General features: G+C 41.9%; 1 protein-coding gene across 4 annotated transcripts in view; it reads left to right on the top strand.

The window, feature by feature from the left end:
• The first annotated feature begins 2495 nt into the window (after nt 1-2495).
• The window catches only part of RIPOR3 (RIPOR family member 3), a 46940-nt gene continuing 35217 nt past the window's right edge, over nt 2496-14218 (top strand). Inside the window, exons 1-2 of one of the 4 annotated variants that reach the window (XM_042834323.1) lie at nt 9291-9938; nt 11447-12160. The gene's annotated coding sequence lies outside the window, so the exon portion shown is untranslated. Of the gene's footprint in view, nt 2585-3423; nt 3501-3681; nt 3741-9290; nt 9939-11446; nt 12161-14218 lie in introns of those variants that run through there. The other 3 variants (XM_042834325.1, XM_042834322.1, XM_042834324.1) reach the window with 3 other exon arrangements.

The following is a 14218-nucleotide window of genomic DNA, read 5'->3' as shown; positions in this document are numbered from 1 at the left end:
TGAGGGCTGCTCCAAAAGTAATGCCTCCTATTTTGTGATGTTGGCCCGTGATGTCAGAGGCGGATATTGGTGGTGTGGCAGTAGGGCTGAACCTTCCCACCAATGTCCCGTTACATCTTGTTGCCGTGTGACAGCTGGCAGCAGAGGGGCAGTCTGACAGAGTGGTGTCTGACATGGAAGTGCTTATGGAGCAAAGGGAGGAAACTGAATTCCCCTACGTGGAAAAAAAAAGGCACCCATTGACATCCATCGACAACTGCTGGATGTTTATGGAGACCAACCAGTGGGTGCTGGCACAGTGAGGCTGTGGTGCTGCGTTTCAGCAGTGGTGACACTGACAGTGGTCACCTGCACTGGTGCAGCATGAAGGCTCCTGTTCATCGCTGGTGAAAATGCACAGCTAATGGTGATGACTACATTGAAAAATAGTGTTTTGTAGCTGAGAATTTGCTCTGTCAAACAGCAGTATTGTGCTCTTTGCATCTCTTAGAGTTTCCATGGAAATAAACAGGAGGTATTACTAAGTCTCCTACTTACAGGCAAACTATGTATGATGCCTTAGGAGCTGTGATGAATGTTGAGTGGCTAATTGGTACTTGTGAAGTGTGTTGAGATCATCAGAGAAAATTATACCAGTATTTTTTTTTTTTTTTTTTTCTGTCCCTTTAGGTCTGAGAGACATCTCAGTGTTTGTGTTTTAGTTTTTCTTTGTAAATATTATAATAGTGGCAACACTTCAGTATATTATATGCATGAGATTACTAAATGTATTTATGTTACAGGAAATTGCAGAAGAATGTGAAATTAGCTTGTAACAATAGTTTTTAGTTTGTATCCATTGTCTCCAAGAGCATGTAAATTGTGACATTATAGAACTTGCTTTGAACCCTGCTGCATAGTTAGCTACACTAAACATCAGTACTCAATTTGGAAGTTCTGTAGCCAAGTGTTTTATTACAGTTTCATGGAAAAAGAGAATGTGAACAAAATGGTTGAGCAAGTAATGTGAAATGCAGTTAAATATAATCAAAACCAAGCATGAGCCACATAAACACACCAGATGAAGACAGAGCAAAGAAAGATCATAAAAAAATAAACTGAAATAAAAACAAGTAAGACCAATCCTCGTTTGAATTAAGTACGGATGTCTGTAGTGGGAATGTTTGTGTTAGCTGAGGGTTTGGTCTGTGAAGTTTGTTACAGGTTGAGAGGAAATGGCACTGACAGTAAAGGTTTCTTGTTCGGCAGTGGTTTTGTAGGGCTCCTGCAGAGATTTGGACAACTGTCCTGCAAATCCAGTTATGTTGATTTAAAGCATGCTCCACCGTGCTGTGAGCTGGCGCTCTGAGGCGTGCGTCCGCACTCACACTGTTGCATTTCACAGCCCGTGTTTCAGGAGAGCAGTGGGAGATGATGTGGTACAGCTCTCACGGTGCCTCTGGGGCTCGAGCACACATAGGCAGTGCTGCCTGTCTGGAGCCATTGGCAGCTGTGAGCAGAGGGGCTGGGCACACAGCTTGCTCCGAGTGAGACCACTGTGGTTGTGTTTGCCAAGGGCGTGCTTCTTCAAACAGTGTGATTGTCGTAGAAGCCCATAATACCAGGAAAAAAACAAGAGAACAGTGAGTAGGGTTACAATTATTAGGAATGCAATGTGTTTGCATATCCAGGTCCATGTATTTACATCCCCATGCAGTTTGTCTTGCTGGGAACAGTGCCTTTGATGTCATCTTTTTTCCACTAAGCAAGCTCTTAGCTGATGAGATATGAAATTCACTGTTGCTAGAACATCAGTGCTGGTCTTTGTAAGACATCTAAAACCCAAAGAAATTGAGTTGTGTGCTAATTCCATCAGCACATCTGTTTTTGTCTCCTATTGTTCTCACCTTCATGAGTATTAATCCTCTCATTCACCTTCTTAAAAACGTTTTCAGCTGTGTGAGATATCTTCTGTTTTCAAGACTTGCCTGTAAACAGTTTTATAAGGTATTGTAAAAGCATTTGCTTTGCCCTAAAGAGTTATTTTGTGGTCACCTCGTGCTTTGAGATCATTAGTTTCTGTTTTATCCTCCCAATACAGGATGGAAAAGTCTCGTGTATGCCCTAGATATTGCTGAATGATCAGAAGGAAAGCAAACCCTACTAGTAATGAAGTTCTCCTGAGAGCATGTCTAACATCTGTATGGCCAGTTCATTTTCTTCAGAGGCACTGCCTCGCTTGCTGTGCTGTGTCAGTCAGCTTGCTAACTCTATAGGGAAATGATGCTAAAAAACACGGGGGAGAACGGCAGATGGATGAGACACACCATAACCTCAGGTGCCATGCCCAAGGCAGGAACACGTTTGAGTTTGGTGTTTACAAAAGGCCTGGTGAGACATTGTTCAAAAGCAAAGAGGAGTGACTTGGGTGGACTCATATGGTGAGGCGAGGAACCTCAGAGGATCTCAGTGGTGCTGCTGCTTTCTACACCACCAATTCACATCTTTTTGCCAGGTTTATCTGGAAGGTGACCAGCAAGCCAGCAAGAGGGAGCTTGTCCTTGAGGAGCAGTGCCTGTCTGAGGAAGAGGCAGCAAGGTCAGTGGTGAGTACAGCGGGAAGGGTCAGAGGGGTTTGGTCAACAGGGATTCGAAAGAACATGTTGCACGTGTTTGGAGGATAGAATCATAGAATCTCCAAGGTTAGAAAAGACCCACTGGATCACCCAGTCCAACCATGCTCCGATCACCAGTATGGATAGAATGGGGAAAGGCAGTGGGAAGCTGAAAATTGGTGATTGGGAAAGACAGATGAGGGTAATAGGAGGACACAGGCTCAGAGAGTAAGGAAGAGGAAGAGTGAGCAATGACTGGGAAAAATGAGAAGGGAGGAAATGTCTGAGAAGCGAAAGGGCGAGAAGGTCGGAGCCGGCCGAGCGCGGGCAGGGGCGGATGGCCGGCGTGCGGAGCCGGCCCGCAGCACGGCGCTGCGCGAAGCAGGGGGCGCTGCGGGTGCGCCCTGCTTAATAGCGGAGGGTCCGAGCCGGACCGCGAGCTCGGCATGTGCCGGAGCCTCGCCGCACTTTCCCAGCCCCCCTGCCAGCATGAGGGGGATCGGAGGGAGGGAGGGAGGCAGCGAGCGGGACGGGGCGATCGGCGTCCGGCAGCCAACAGCCGCCGCGGAGCCTCGGCTTCCTGGAAGCGGAGCGCAGCTGGGTGGTGGACGGCGGCGATAAGCGGCGGCTATCGGGGCCCTCCCGGCGGCGCGGCCTTTCCACGTCCCCCACGGCCGCCGCAGCGCTGCGGGACTGCAGAGGGGACGGGTAGTCAGCAGCTGGCCGGGAGCTCTGCGGAGCTGAGCCCGGAGAGCCGGCTCCGGGAGGAGAGAGGGAGGCAGCGGCTCGGCTCGCTGCGTCCCGGCGAAACTCCGGCCCGGCCCCGGCGGTGAGAGGTATCGGGGAGCGGCGTGGCGGCGGCAGAGGGGCGGCGTTCGAGAGCCGCGGGGCGACTGGCACCGCACCGGTGAGAGCTGCGGGACGAGAGGGGTGCCTTCGCTGCAGAGGGGTGGGGAAGGCTCCCCGGGAGTTTGCGGGCTGCTGGGATGCTGGCGTTCCTGCGGGGGCTGCATAGGCGCTAGGAGATGCGGAAGCATTTTATCCAGGGGGAAACACCCGGCAACTCCTTCGTAGGTCATTGCCTGTCTGGAGCAGATGGAAGAGTAGAAGCAGCAGCACAACGTTTACTCCATCTCCTCTGTGCTTTGTAGGTGTCATATAGGCTAGTTGTATTTTACTTGCTCCTAAATATGTATTTAAATTTTGGGTCATGGCTCAGTTACAGTTTGCTTCAGACAGAGTTTAGTTTCCTCTTTTAATAAATTTCAAGTAAGTTGGGCCATATGGAAATTGACTTGTTCATCAAGCAGAAAAACTTGAAAGAACTTAGAAAAATAACATTATATGTTTCTTGAACATGGAAGCTTGAACCAGAGACACAGTACAGCACCAGTGCTCAAAACTCTTGGTTCTGTCATCTCCTTTATTGGTAACAAGACTTAATCTGTCACTAACCATGAACAGCTGTCATATGGGGGCTACACCTTTTAATGAGAGACATTGCGTATTCTTTTTGGAAAGGCTTTAATTAAAACAAAAAACAAAAGCATAGAAAGATCATTTGTAGGGACAGTAAACAATGCAACATGTATCTGAGGGAACATTTTGTGCTGAATGGAGTTGTCTAAGAAGGATGTGGTGTCTAATGGAACATGAATATTCCAAGCTTCTCGCTTCTGTTCATTTCTCATGCAGTTGCCCACTTCCATGCGGCTGCCCTGATTTCTGTGGAGTGGATGACATAAGTGCTACATGTAATAGTGCCAAAACAGGGAGGAGATCTTACAGAGGGGCAGACCAGGCTCACTTCGGGCCTCAGGTCTGGAGAGAAACTTTTCAGAGATGCAGCATTTGCGGTGTGGTAGTGAGCAATGAGCTTGTTAAAATTTTCCTCTAGTTAGGTTCTGGATACTGTTTAGAGGAATAAAAAGGCATCCGTGAGTTGGCAGCTCCTTTGTGTCTATCCTGTGTGTCTGTGCAGTACTCTGTAATAGAGTCAGAAACTGAAGTGAAGGAGTGGCGTTTCTGGTAAGAGCCTGGAGCCAAGAACAGGGAAATATAGGCCAGCAGCGTATTATGCAATGGCGTTCCCTAAGGGGCAGTATTAAGACGAGATGATTTCCTTCTGTCAAGATGAAAAACAGCAGCGAAGTTGCTCTGCAGTGTTCACTGCAGCCCTGGGTTGCTCCCTTAGGAGCAGTCCAGGCAGGGGCCTGGGACCATGTAAATAGCAGATCCGCCAATATCGTTTTACACTCTTCTGCAGCTAATTCCTTCCTAATATTCCTTTGCAACATCCTTCCTTATAAAGAACCTGAAAGGTGGAGTACCATTATAGCTAAAAAGGAAGTCAGTCTACCGGGAGGGGAAAGTTAGGATTTTAATGTATCTCTCTCTCAAGAGCTGAAAGAGAGATGATGTAGAGTTACAGTGCACCGGGACAGAACAGAGCCTCTGGGTATAGAAAGTTACACAAAAGCTGGAGAGTGAGAAATGGCTTAGAGGGGCTCATAATTATGCCGTTTGGATGAAATGAACAGTGAGACTAGATTGGAAGAGAAATAGACATTTTATATAAGATAGTGGATTTAATATTAGTTTAATATGCACGCTTGATCTTGGCCGAAGAACTGAGCAAAAAGGAACAGACAGAGTTGAGTTAACCAAAATGTTATTGGCCAGAATGGCATTTGGAAGGTCACTGGCTGGTGACAATCCAAAATTACACTGATACAAAGTCATGCTAAAACTGTCGGCCAGCCTCTGATGGCAGCAGGTGCTCAGAATCCTTGGTTTAGTTCTGATCATAAGATGACACCTCTGCTAGTACAAGAGAGACATATAGGTTGGTTTTGGACTTAGCAATTTTTATCCACTTATTCCAGGTTTTCAATTTCTGTTATCAGTTTATGCTCCCTAAAAGCAGATTGTTTTAAACCAACGTATCTTCACATACTCGGTGCCTGAAAACATAATTTCTATTCAGTTCAACATTTTAGGGGGGAAAAAAACCTACTTGCACCTTTGTGCACAATGCCACCCTGTGATTTTGAAGAATGATAAGCAGGGACTGCTGGGCCGAGGTACCCTCTTATATTATTTATTTATTCATTTGTTACTTGCTCTCTGTGAAATTTAATTTTTTAAAATCTTATTTTACATTGTTCTGTTGCATTTTGTATAACCGTACTTTTAAATGTTCCCCAGTTTTGGAAATATGTAACTTATTTCCTTTGTTCCTCATTCTTTATACAAATCTAGGATCTTTTCCATTGTTGAAAATTGCTTGTAAGCAGAAGTATTGGAACCTCTCAGCATATGCAGGAGGTACGAACAGTTAGGTATGCTTATGAAAAAGTTCCACCTTATTTTAAGTGTCCTGGAAGAGAAATCTTACAAAACCTAATCAGTCTTGGAACTGAACTATTCAGCATTGTCACACATTTGAGTTTTGGCAGGTTCACAGGCACTCAATGGCCAAACGAGATCTGCCGCAAAGATAAGAAATTCACTTCTCTCTGGCATTCCTTATTCAGGCTGAACTCCAGTTTTGGGTGTGGAAGGAATGCAGAACTGGGCCTAGAGATAGTGTCTGCACAGGTTAGAAGTGAACTTTCAATGTAAAATTTGGATCTGAATCTGCATCTATATTTTGCTGGAAGAATACAGACATTTGAATCCAGGTTTCTCTTTTGGGTGTTCTTTGGGGCTGATTCAGTCCTGGTGCTTCCAAGCTGATCCAGGCTTCTCTGTAATTAGTTTACATCCCTTCTGTTTGATTCTGTGAGGAGATAAGTAAGTCTGTCTTTAGGTAGCAGAGATTTCCCAGACAGATACTGTAAACATGAAATATAGGTACTTAGAGTTTTCTTTAAAATGTCCTTTGGGCCTGAAATGTCTTGTGCTTGGTTTCAATCCAGTACTGAATAAGACTGGAAAGTCTGAATAATGTCAGTTCAGCCACATTTGAGTTATTCAAGTGCATTTTAAAAATATGTACTTTCCACTTACATTTTTTCTGTAATTCTTTGCACTTACATAACCTCTGTGTAAATTGCCACATTTGGGAAGAGGAAAAAAGTCATCCTCCAGTGCTAGGACTCAACAGATAACCAAATAGGGAGGAAACAGAGAGCCCCCAGCGTGCTTCAGGGTCACAGTGTTTGCTGTGTTAGAGCTAGCATGAACAGGTTTATGTTTCTATTAGTGCAGGCAAAATATGATGAAAATAACATACAGTTTTTCTGTGCACTGAATTTCCACTGAATTTCTGCAGAGTTTACGTCCCCATAACTGAAATTTTGCAGGAAGGGTTTAGAGCATTTCTCCAGATTATGAGGAAGGATTTTGCTTGATGAGATGTGTGAAGTTAAAGCAGTAGGCCATCGTTCTCACAGATCCGACACACAGTTCTAAATGCGTACGTACCTGACAGAGCAATTACATTTTTTAAAATCTGTGTGAAGATGTGGCTGGTGCCTGTTTTATACAGATAATTCACAGGCTTTTCCCCATTTGTGAATGTTCACAGTTACTTAGCTATATTATCTATTGTGTTTTTTTCTTTTTCACAATGGAAGATTTAAAAAAAAAAAAGCAGTTGATGTGGATGGATCATGTTTAATTCCATCAGTAACATAACAGCTCTAACATCATTATATGTTTTCTGTGTTGACATATCCTAACTGAGCCTTACTGTGTGCTTTATTTCATGCTTTTTGTACATGCACACACTTATATGAAAACCTGTAATTATATTTTTGTTATTCAGTGTCTGTAATGTGAGCCCACAGAGCAATATTGAAGGAACTGGCACCTTTTGTGAGAGTCCTGTATGTAGGCTGATGGGAAATGCTGCTTTGATCCACAACTCCCACTGAAGGAAACAATAGAGCTATCCCTTGTGAAACCCTGTTGGGAGTCATTGGATCTTATTCCTAATTCCACTGGGGCTGAGTTGTCCCTCCCTTTTTTTTCTGGAGTGTTCGCATTCCAGTGTGTTCTGCTGCCAACATCATTTGTTAACAAATGAAGAATTTAAATAACCTTAGAAAATCAATGCAAACAAACATCAGAACTGCAAAACAAATGAGTAGCAGCCCAAAGTATCTTAAAATTGTTTGAGCATGAGTTCTTCAAGAACAATAATGCAAGTCTAAGGTATGTGTGCTCTGAAAGAGCTTTGGAAAAGAGCATATACTGCGTCTTCTGGAAAAATCTCTGGTCCAAACATACTTTCTACCCACACTGACTTCGATCTCCAGATCTGCAGTAATATGTGGTGAATCTTTTTCTACACTGCTTGTGAATTTGTCTCCATTTCTAGATTAATATAAAGCAGTAAGCAAGTATACTGTAACCTAGAATTGTCAGATTATCTTTACAATGCACTATGCCTGTAGCTTATTGTAAAATATCTTTCTTGAGGAAACCAAATCATTTGGAACATAGTGCTTTTTGTCTATTATATCAAATGTATCGTGTCATTGCTGCTGTGTGTCTGGATTTAATTCTGGATCTGGATTTTTATGTTGCTGGGGTTGCTTGTCAGTATGTGCATTTTGTATCTGAATGGCTGTTTGTGAATTTTGAGGAGTGCCCAAGTGATTTTCTGCCAATACAGTCTCTGGCTGTACATTCTTGATGGTTTTGTCGAGGAACACAAATTTGAGTTCATAAGATCAATGATCCGTGTACTGATTTTTGGAGGGTCATACTGCAACTGATGGAAAGCTGCTGGGGGATATAAGAAGATAGAAGAACACCCCAGGGCCACACTGTTCTGTCAGCCTGGCATGGTTCTTCATTAGCAGAAAGGCTTGTTGCTGTGGTGCTTTTCAGCTTTCTGGATGCTGCTGCCATCGTATCGGTTTCATTTGGCAAGGTGTGTGATCACTGTCTTCCACAAATGATGCCTACCTGATGCTAAAGGTCGGGTCAGTGCACATGTGGCTTAATGTCACTGGACTCATAGCAATACTGTGGTATTTAACTGTTTTGCCTGTGTGCTCTCCTGAAATGTAAAGCTATTTGATTGTCATCTCATCCATCACTACAGCTTCTTGGATTGTCAGTGAAACGATAGCTGCATGAACATAAACTATGCATTTGGCCATCAGTCTTTGTTTTAGATCTCTTTGCAGCTCTGTGAACTGTAACTAAACACAAACCTACTGTCATTTTCCTGCATACCATGTTCTGAAAGTGACTGTTTTTTGACCTCATTCTTTTAAGACAGTAGGAGCTGATGAATTAAGGATCAGTATGTACAGTGAATTGATTTGACACCTCCCATCTTTTTCTCATTGGTCAACATGGCTGATTTAGCAGAAGATGTGTGTATAGAAGCTGTTAGAGTGCACAGTAAATTTAGATAGTGTAAGTATAAAGGGTGCTTATAGAAAGTACAGCCTTGCTGGATTGTTTTGTTCCTTCAAGAAGCATCTTAGTAGTAAATAATACCAATATTTTGATAGAGTGAGGTGCTGATAATGTAGCTGTACTCTATTATTTACATTATCTACAGTCTACTAATACCTATCAAAACTATTCTGGAGTTATTACACAGCTAAGTATTCTGGAGAAGCTCTATAGAAAACTTGTGTTATGGAGGTTCTGGCATAGCTATGAGTGCTGAAAGAAATGCTGAAATATAAAATTCAAAAAGATTTAGCTCCACTAGCAAAATAATCATCTAGAATACTTCTTTTGCCTGCATCTTTTGGGGTAGAAGAAGAAATAAACTGTCAGAAGTTCTCACTTATCTCTTCTGTGGGAATTTTGTTGTCATACTTCAGCGTAGATGCAGAGTAAAGCAGTCCAAGATCTAAGGAAAACTGTGGGATATGAACCCCTATGCAGCTGTGACTGCTAGTTATAAGAAAAGCTTTGAGTCCTCGGGGAGCAAAGGCTGGAGTTCATGGTCTGTGAAGAAGTTTGAGACAGAGGTCTGATTGATATTTTCTTTTGGTGCACAAACAAAACTCATTTTCACAAGTGACTCTTGTCACATTTGTTGATGGTATTCACAACAGTTCAAGGGACCTTAACGTTGGGTTAGCATTTGGACTAAGCATGGTTTCAACTCAGCTGTTTCTGCTACTGAGCAACTTCTGCTTAGCACTTCAAGTAATGTCTATCTTTTCCAGTGAGCAGCTTATGCTCGATGACTGTGAAGAGCCCGTCGCTTCCAGGAATGTATTATCTCTGGCAGAAGTCTTGTTAATGTCAGTTATTGATAAGTGAGAAGGTAAACATGTGGCTCATTCAGAACTGCACTTTCAGTGCTTTACCACTAGTCTGTTTTCATGCACACGGCAGACCTCCAAAGAAAAATTCTTCTACTGTACGTTAGTTTTTAAAATCCTTTTTACTCTGTGATTTTGGTTACCATTCTTCTACTTTTTGCTACTTTCTAAATTAGATTTTGTTTGTTTGTTTGTTTGTTTTTGGTTGGTTTTCTTGTTTTGTTGTTGTTTTGTTTGTTTGTTCGTTTGTTTTTCCAAATTTTACTGTCGTGAGAGAGATCGTTTTCTTGTCTTGCTAGGAATACTTTTAAGAAATACGTAGCAAGTGCATTAACTATTCTAAGGGGTAACAAAAGGGAGACTTCACGTACCAAAACAGACACTCTGTATTTGCTGACTGAAATATTAGAATTTAATAGCAGTAACAAAATCACAGGGCTGAAGAAAGGAAGTTTGTGGAGGCCAAGGCAGATGTGAACTCCGTAATCAGTTGTTCTGGTGGAAGGCATCACCACACTCCTTCAGAGATCTTTTGTCAGAACTCCTTATGTCAGCTCTCCCTATGCAACTTTCAGGAAAGTAAATGTTTTAGAATAAGCACTTGAAACAGTAGTCTTTGCTAAGATAACATTTTTAGACTAGAATAGGTTTAAGGGGTAGTAGGTTTTACAGCATAGATGATCTAGATCTTTCAAAGTCAAACTATGTCCAGAAGTGAGTCTGTGAGTTTAACTCTTTTGATTTATGAGTTTGGAAAGTATATTGTTGCAATTCTGTTCATCCAAAAGTATCTTCCAGGCAGAATCAGACTGACAAAACTTGAAGATCTGTTTAAAAGTAAATGTAATCTCGTTTAGGCTGCGTTTTGATTAACTATTCAATTTACCATATGTATCCTAATATACATTGCTTTGTTGGCTGCTTCCAAAGCAATCTACTTTGGAGTGTTTAATGTTTAAGAACCAATTATCTCAATTTTGTTTTGTTTGGATAGTTTGCAATGAAACATTCTTTCAAGTGGGCTTTATTTAGCTAATTCCATTACAAAAAGAAGATCTAGGAGAATGAAGAGAAGTTCAAGCTAGCCAATGTTTATTTTTACTATTAATAATTTATATTACCGTAGTCCCCAGGGGAGGAAGGGCCCCACTAAGCCCACATTGCTCTACATGCAATGACCGTGTCTCACACAGCCTTATACAGCAGATGATTCTTTCTTGCTGCTGTGCGTCTGATCTGTGCTATAAGTGAGCAGACTGATGAACAACATATGAAGACAAATCAAGAATTTTTTCTTTTCTTTTTTAAGTTTAGGCTAGGAATCAGAGGGGAAACCTGATGCATCTTTTTATACAAAATCAGAACTGATGCATCTCTCCAATGGAGCTGAATCATGATCACAAGTTTCTTCATTCTCTGAATGTGTCTTTAGGAGCAAGTTTAGGTGGAGGTGCTAAAAATGTTTCTGAACTAGCAGCATACGATTCCATATTTTAAGGCCACACCGGTGGGCCAAGTCAGTTTAAAAATTATTCACTTTCACCAAATGTTCATCAGAAGCTGTGGTTTTTGGAGCATCTGATCTGATCTCCCTTCTGTTTTACAGAAGCCTTGAAAAATGTGATTTAGAGATTCTTACTCTTGCTGAATGCAAGGACACAGAGGACCAGATCCTGAACTTCTATAAATAGATCAATTTCAATAAAGTTACGGCAGTTGACATCAAATGAAGATCTGGCCTTCACTTTATGGGATACTCTCTTGAGCTGCTGGATGGAACTGACACTGGAGAGAGCCTTGATGTCAGCGCAGCTGTGCAGATTTTGTCAGTGGATTTACCACCCTTCTCCCCCACCATTCTTTTCTGCACCGTTTCCAAAATTTCAAATTCAAAATCTAGGCAGAAATGTTCCTGTCCTATCTGTTCCATATCCCCGCCCTCATTAGTTCACTTTAAAGGGAGTAAAACATCTGTTTCCAAGTACAGCTGTGTGGTATGTACGCTTTTTTTTTTCTCTGTACAAAATCGCTAAATCTGGCCATTTATGACAGATTTTATAGGAGCTGGAGTTGGGCTGTGCAAAGTTCACCTCATTAAGAGCAAACTCAAACCAAATAAAAGCAGAGAATAATAGCATTAAAAAAACGTGGGCCATGAATGTCAGAGCGTATGTATTAGGAATTGGTAGGAAATGAAGGGGAAAGTACAGATATATAAACATAAACTAGGAGGTTGATTTTTTTTTTTTTTTCCAAAAGGAAACGCACATGGCATTGGAGTGTCTACAGAAAGGGAACTTTGGCACAGAACACAGTGTTGGTATGCTATGATACCTTCCCTAATTTGTTAGAAAATATGAGTACAAGCCTGTGTTAGAAGATACTGAAGAAATTCATCCTAGATAAAATGTTGAAATATGCCAAATTATTTCTGAAAATTCAGCTGTTAGCTGATGAGAAACATTGTCAGAATTTTGATGTCCCTTTCTAAAAATCACCCTTTTCAATTATCTTAAAATAGGAACCAAGATTCACTAATCATTTTTGGAACTACTGACTTTGAAGAAAGCAAGTCTATGCCTACTTAGCATTAAAGAAACTACTTCACTTTAAAATACAACTTCTATCTCTTTCCGAGCAACTATTTCCCTGTTTTGTATTCTGCTTCTTTTTCCAGTATTCTTTGAGATTCTGGTCCTAACTTAGCAACTTCATTATTTCTGTGGTACAATACTGTCTTAATAATACCTGCGGGAATAAAACGTTGTTGCAGTAGAAAGTTGATGGCTTAATTCATAGAATCACCAGGACTGGAAAAGTCCTCTAAGATCACCCAGTCCAACTGTACAGCTGTCACGAATATTTCTCGCTAAATCACATCCCTCAGTACAACATCTACCCGTTTCTTGGACACCTCGGTGACTCCACCACTCCCTGGACAGCCCTTTCCAGCACCTGACTGCTCTGGGGAAAAAGCATTTCCTCACATCCAACCTGAATCTCCCCTGGCACAACTCGAGGCCATTCCCTCTAATAAAAAGACAGTTTTGTGATCAGATGGCACAATGACAAATGGTTTGTCCTACTTCAGAAGCATGTCCCAGGACATACCACTACAGTCTGATTCATAGCCTTCAGTTTTTGAAGGTATCAGAAGACATCCCACACCCTGTAGAACATCACATTGCACTATTAGTGGAAGATTATCATCTGTTTTGGTTAATATACCCTTCTTGGAGTAATAGACAGAATGTATATATATATATATATATATATGTATATATATACACACACATTGTAGTGGATTCTGCTGAAGCTTAGATCTGGGGTTTTCTGCAACCCTAAGGCTGTGATAAGGGATATTTCTTATTTCATAATTGACTTGGAAATTGCCTTTTAGCAGGCTCCTGCATTTGCTGGTGGATGAAAACAGGATCACGTACAGAAAGTCTATCTGTACATATATTAAGGCATAGTTTGGGGAAAGCTGGGAGAATGAGAAATATCTTACAGAAGAATTTTCCTTGGTGGTTTTAATTAAGAAGGAGGGACTTCCCAAAGACAGAATGTAGGATTCAGTGTCTTGCTGCTGGGCAAATTTTTCTTTGTCAGAAATGGAAGAGCCACTTCATCGCTTGTAAATTGCTCTCTCCCAAAGCCATCTGCTTCTTCTATTGTTAGGAATTTGTTTTTAAGTATTCATTAGAATGTAGCTCACTGCAGAGTCAAATTCTGCCAATGCCGAAAAAGCTGCAAGTCAGACTAGCGTGTGGAGCCTGCCACATTCCTCAATCTCTGATTCAAGTTGCAAGTTTGTCATCAGGTTTGAAATTGAAACCAGAGAAGCTAGGAGCAAACCCTGTGCTCATAAATCAGCTGATAATGAGTGGATTGTTCTGTGCCTTTCCCTGAAGAGGAAAGCAAAACTTAGTGCAGAAGTACTCACAGCAACCAGAAGAACGGTGATGTCTGCAAAATGTGGGGAAACTGCATGTGGCTACATGAACGTGCCACATACTGGCAAAGGAGATAAACGGGGATTCTGGCTATGTGCAGTCTCTGATCCTTCTCTTATTACAGGCAGTGTGCAGTATGTGCCCTAGGTCTCTATTGTGCCTCATTTGTTTGATATCTGCTGCCACTAGAGGGAGTTACAAAATTGACTGCAAAATTTTGCCTTGAAAAATAGTTTCCAGGTCATTAACTGAATATGGGCCAACTTTTGCTGCCCAGATTCTAGCAGAAGTCTGGAATAAATGACTGATTGATCTCCTCTGGTTGTGCACCACTGTCACTGAGATTAGAACTTGGGTCTGTATGCTTAGATGAAAAGTAATTGGAAATACAGTAACATATTGGATTGCAGGCTTGAAAAACA

This window comes from Centrocercus urophasianus, unplaced genomic scaffold, assembly GCF_019232065.1.
Source record: "Centrocercus urophasianus isolate 14NV4802_14NV808 unplaced genomic scaffold, USGS_Curo_1.0 seq_46, whole genome shotgun sequence".
In the NCBI taxonomy this organism is placed as follows: domain Eukaryota; kingdom Metazoa; phylum Chordata; class Aves; order Galliformes; family Phasianidae; genus Centrocercus; species Centrocercus urophasianus.
Note: the sequence above shows the minus strand (reverse complement) of the source record. Positions and strands in the feature narration are given on the sequence as shown.